This window comes from Lissotriton vulgaris, chromosome 5 (genome assembly GCF_964263255.1).
Source record: "Lissotriton vulgaris chromosome 5, aLisVul1.2, whole genome shotgun sequence".
Lineage (NCBI taxonomy): Eukaryota > Metazoa > Chordata > Amphibia > Caudata > Salamandridae > Lissotriton > Lissotriton vulgaris.
In genome coordinates this window covers 1928697427-1928703413 of record NC_141693.1, presented here as the reverse complement: position 1 = coordinate 1928703413, position 5987 = coordinate 1928697427, and positions in this window count along the sequence as shown.

Sequence of the window (5987 nt, the reverse complement as noted above, 5' to 3'; positions counted from 1 at the left end):
TACACCCACAAACTGAAAACTGACCCTGAACCCTACAAATACCCCTTTACCCACAAACTGAAAACTGACCCTGAACCCTACAAATACCCCTACACCCACAAACTGAAAACTGACCCTGAACCCTACAAATACTCCTTTCCCAACAACCTGAAAACTGACCCTGAACCCTACAAATACCCCTACACCCACAAACTGAAAACTGACCCTGAACCCTACAAATACTCCTTTCCCAACAAACAGAAAACTGACCCTGAACCCTACAAATACCCCTTTACCCACAAACTGAAAACTGACCCTGAACCCTACAAATACTCCATTCCCAACAAACTGAAAACTGACCCTGAACCCTACAAATACCCCTACACCCACAAACTGAAAACTGACCCTGAACCCTACAAATACTCCTTTCCCAACAAACTGAAAACTGACCCTGAACCCTACAAATACCCCTTTACCCACAAACTGAAAACTGACCCAGAACCCTACAAATACCCCTACACCCACAAACTGAAAACTGACCCTGAACCCTACAAATACTCCTTTCCCAACAAACTGAAAACTGACCCTGAACCCTACAAATACCCCTTTACCCACAAACTGAAAACTGACCCTGAACCCTACAAATACCCCTACACCCACAAACTGAAAACTGACCCTGAACCCTACAAACACTCCTTTCCCAACAAACTGAAAACTGACCCTGAACCCTACAAATACCCCTACACCCACAAACTGAAAACTGACCCTGAACCCTACAAATACTCCTTTCCCAACAAACTGAAAACTGACCCTGAACCCTACAAATACCCCTTTACCCACAAACTAAAAACTGACCCTGAACTCTACAAATAGCCCTTTACACAAGAACTGAAAACTGACCCTCAAACTCAAAAATACACATTTACCCACAAACGTAAAAATTTCCCAAATCCCACTAAATACACTTTTACTCACGACTAGAAAAAAGACCCAAAACCCTAATAAATTAACCTATAACAAAAAATATGAAACTAAGCCAGAACACTATAAATAATAATGAACACAACATTAAACATATATATATGAAAAATACATATTTATTGTAAAAAAATATTATAAAATATATTTTCACATTACCTATAATAATAATAATTTAAATTAATTAATATTGTTTAATTCCAATTAATTAATTAACTACAACATAAATTAACACATTACATTTAAATGTATACAATTAATGTAATTAAGTCATTATTATCAATTAATTACCAATTAATTTATTTAAATGATATGCAATATATTAATTACATCATTAACTATTTATAATTAATGTGTTAGCAATTAATAAATGTCAATAATATACTAATTCTTAATACAAAAAATCACTAATTATTATTAATTAATAACCAATATATCAATTAAAATCATATACAAAATAATTATTAAAAAAAAATATTAATAATCAATTAATCAATTAACTTATATGCTAATTAATCAATTAAACAATTAACTAATTAATATTAATTAATTACCAATTAAAATCTAATTAAAACAATTACCAAACATATATTAACTAATTAATTATTATTAAATTACTTCCCACCCTATTCCCCTATAAACCCACAACCCGCTCCTAAACATTAGGTACTATTTATTAATATATTATATATATAATATTTTATTAAATCAATATTTTCTAACATTTTTTCGATATTTTTTACTTTCACTATATTTCGATATTTTGTCTAGTCGATATTTTTGAGTCGATATTTTTGTATTCGATATTTTTGGGTCATTTTTGCAGTCGATATTTTGTTCAACGATATTCCTATAGTCGATATTTTGGTATTGTCGATATTTTTCCGTCGATATTTTGTCCATTCGATATTATGTAGTCGATATTATGTCCAGTTACCTTCCAAAAACTAATGGACAACCTGTTTCAAGACATCCCTGGCGTGCAAGCGTATCAAGATGACATCTTGGTCTACGCCAACGACTCTTTTCAGCATAATCACACTCTTAATACCGTCTTACAAGTCCTGGAAAAAGCCGGCATGACTGTTAGACACAACAAGTGTAAATTTGGTGTTCAACAGTTAGATTACTTGGGCCACTCCCTTTCTCCCAATGGCATTAAACCCAAGTTCTCTTTAATTAAAGCCATTCGAGAGGCTAAACCTCCCAAGGATCGTGATGCTCTTCGCTCCTTCTTGGGCTTATCCGAATACTACGCCAGGTTCGTTCAAGGTTACGCACAGATTGTTGAACCCTTAAGAACACTCTTGAGAAAGGGTGTAAAATTCGTTTGGTCTCAAGACTTACAAAAAGTTTTTGACCAAGTCAAGAAGATCATTGAAGACTCACCTGCTTTAAATCCTTTTTGCGACGGCTCCAAGTGTTTTATCACTGTAGATGCCAGCCTTACCGGTTTGGGTGCCGTTTTGGGACAATGGGTCGAGGGCAAAGAGCACACGGTTGCCTTTGCATCCAGAACACTTCTTCCTGCTGAAACCAGGTACAGCACAATTGAACGAGAAGCCCTGGCTTGCGTTTGGGCAATTCAAAAGTTCAAATCTTACATTTGGGGTCGGGAGTTCGAGATTTACACAGACCACAAGCCCCTTATGCACATGCTTTCCGACAGTACTTCTAAAAGGGCTTCTGCCAGACTTGTTCGTCTCCTTTCCAAACTCCATGAATTTCATTTTGTCATCAAACACATTCCCGGGGGTAAGAATTTCAGGGCCGATTGCCTCTCAAGAATGTCTTTAACTGATGATTCGATTGTTAATGATGATATTGAGTGTGGTGTTGCCACCATCGATGCTGTTGCTGAATGTCAACCCATTTCTGAAGCAGAATGGAATATAGCTTATAAAAATGATGTTGTTCTTTCCAAAGTTAAGGATTTCATTATCAACAAATGGTCTGAACGTAGAACCTTACCCTCTGAGCTAAAAGGTTTTGCAAATGTTTCAGAAGAACTTTCTTTGGTTAATGATATGGTCATGCGCAACGATTTATTTGTTCCCCCTCAGTCTGTTCGTGATCATATCATTCGTTCTGCCCATCAGGGTCACCTTGGTATTGTTAAAACCTGTCAACGCATCAAACAATTCTACTGGTGGCCTTCCATGGACTCTCACATTAGAAAGATGATTGACAATTGCACTCAGTGCATCCTCTCTGATAAGCATTGGAAAACTCTTTCCACACCTTTATGCCCTGTTCCTCTACCGGCTGGTCCATGGGACAAAGTAGCTTTGGACTTTTCTGGTCCATATGATGTCTTGCCTTTAGAGCACAAGTTTCTTATCCTTCTTGTTGATTATCACTCTAAATGGCTCTATTATTCCTTTTGCAATTCTGCTTCTACTGACAACGCCATTAAATTTTTACAGTCTGTTTTTGACGTCGAGGGCTTTCCCAAGTCCATCGTTACTGACAATGGAACCCATTTTGTCTCTCAGAAAATGTGCTCTTTCCTCAAGTGTCACGATATTTCTCATTACAAAGTTGCCTTGTACTCACCATCCTCAAATGGTCTAGTAGAAAGATGTAATCACATTATTAAGGAGGGTGTTCAAACTGCTATTTCTTCTAGGCTTGACCCCTTGCCTTTCGTTCATGACAAAGTATGGGCCTACAATACCTCCCCGCATTCCACAACTGGGGTCTCACCCTTTAGCTTACTTCGTAAAAGAAGAGTTCAATCAGTTCTCAATCCTAGTTGGTTGCATAAGGATTATGATTTGTCTGATTCTTCTTTTTCTGTTCAAGATCATGTGAGTGCTAAACAATTGTCAATGAAATCACGTTTTGATGAAGGTAAACATTCTGTTGATCACCCTTTGCAAAAAGGAGATATGGTTCTTATCAAAAATCCCAAAAGAGTGTCAAAAGGGAGGTCTAAATTTTCCTCTCCAAATTTGGTCACACAAGTTAGTAAAACCTCAGCCCTTCTTGATGACAGTGGGTGGTGGAACAAGCGAGCTCTTGTTAAGATTTCTCCACTTCAAGCCCATGTCATCAGGGAACATGCCACTTCAGATTCTGAGCATTGTGATTGGTTTGATTTCTTTTACGCTCAACCACCCTCTTCCAATCCAGTTGCTGAATCCTCCTCCAATCCAGTTGCTGGAACCTCTACGTCCTCTGAGGCTACCGCTTCCGCTCATTCCCTTTTTCCTCCAGATTCTCTCCCTTCCACTTCTGCTTTATCACAGTCCTCTGTCCCCGCAGAGTTACCCTTATCACACGATTTGTTTCCACAGGAAACTTCTGAGGTGGCGACAAAAAGGGCTTTTCGTTTAAAACAGTTATCCTGCAGATTGAGAGACTATGTTTTGGAATAATTCTGCATTACTTTGCAAATGCTCTTGTTTGCTCATTGCTATTGCTTATGTTTGCTTTTGTATGTTTTCTTTGTTTCCCTTCTTAGTGGGGAAGATGTTATATGCTTGTTATTACTTTGTTCTCTCGTGCTTGCAAGCACGAGAGATCTCTGCCATGGTTCTGGAATTCAGACCTTCAGTTGTGAGGATTCCTCGAACGTCACTTTGGACATTGGCTTCCTCACGACTGGACGGCTCTGGTTGTGGGTGCATAACCTGGAAATTATAACTTGAAATAAATACCAGTTTGGACCTACGCTTGACTCTGACTCCTACACTTAACAGACGGCTAGGGCAGCGGGCCGGAAAAGAGACCAAAGAAAAGGCAAAGACAAATAAACGGGGGATGAAGAGAGAGACACGTGGGGAGACAGATCGATGGAGATTTAGTGAAAATGTGACCAAGGTTTAGAAAGAGGGAGAAGGGGGAGGCGGTGGCGGCGGGTGCGCAGGGAGAGAGGAAAGAAAGAGTGAAGGAGGCAGAAGGTGGGAGCCAACCCTGCGGGCTGGAGGGGTCTAGCAGGGGTTGAAGTTGGGAAGGGTCTATTGGGAATGACTCTTTCAAGTTTTTTTCATTTTACAAAAAAAGTGCTCATACTTTCTATTAAAACAACTGTTCCTGGACAGTTAATGTAAAGCTTGACAAGGTGAGGTCACCGTACGGGGAAGATTCCTCCTTCATTCCGGTTACTAAGAAAACAAAATCTCATCTCACGGCTGGCAAGATCACGCGAGACTGCCATTTAGAGGACTCCTAAGGGTTTGGGACGCCATAGAATTTAACACTGAATCTACAACAAAATTATAGTCAGGGCATAAACCCTAAAAAAGAGGTGCGGGGCTAACCAAGTTAGGCAGGATGCAGATGACATCATGATGCGTGCCATCACAGCACAAAACGTCATGACGCGTGACATTGCACATGGCATCTCAGGAAGTGACCTCACTGGAAGTGAAGTCACAACAAGTGACATCACATTTTAGGATCTGACACATATATGTTCATGAGGTATATCATGAGTACATTTAGGAAACGTTCTAGGAGACCTCTACGAAAACGAAACCCTGCTGACATTTCAGGCACTTCAGCATAAATACGATCTTCAGCGAGGGGATTATTTGCTGCATTCATCGCTTATTTCAGCAATACAGCGTTATTGTTGGAGGGGGCTGGCGGAACCGCGGACCTCAATGGTGTGCCAATATGTGGTAATGGTGGCAGGAACTGTTAAGGCCATTACGTGCCTATATTTGCGCATTCTGACTGAGGCTCTGGAACCATTGCCTGCATTACAAGGGAGTGGGAAGTGGATCTTGGCAGGGAAATCCCTGAAAGCACATGAGCCCAGTTGGTTAGACGAGCCTGGAAGAGCACGAGGAATGCTAGATTTCAATTGGTACAATTCTATGTCCTACATAGGGCGTACTTGACACCAGCCAAGCTTAATCAATATTTCAATGCAACGGCTGCTCGGTGCCCGAGATGCAATTTGGAGGGAGCAGACTTCCAGCACATGATGTGGGGATGCCCGGGGTTGGGAACATACTGTAAGGACGTGCTTGCACTGCTGTATAGTATAACTGAACGTACGTTAGAACTAGATCTGGGCA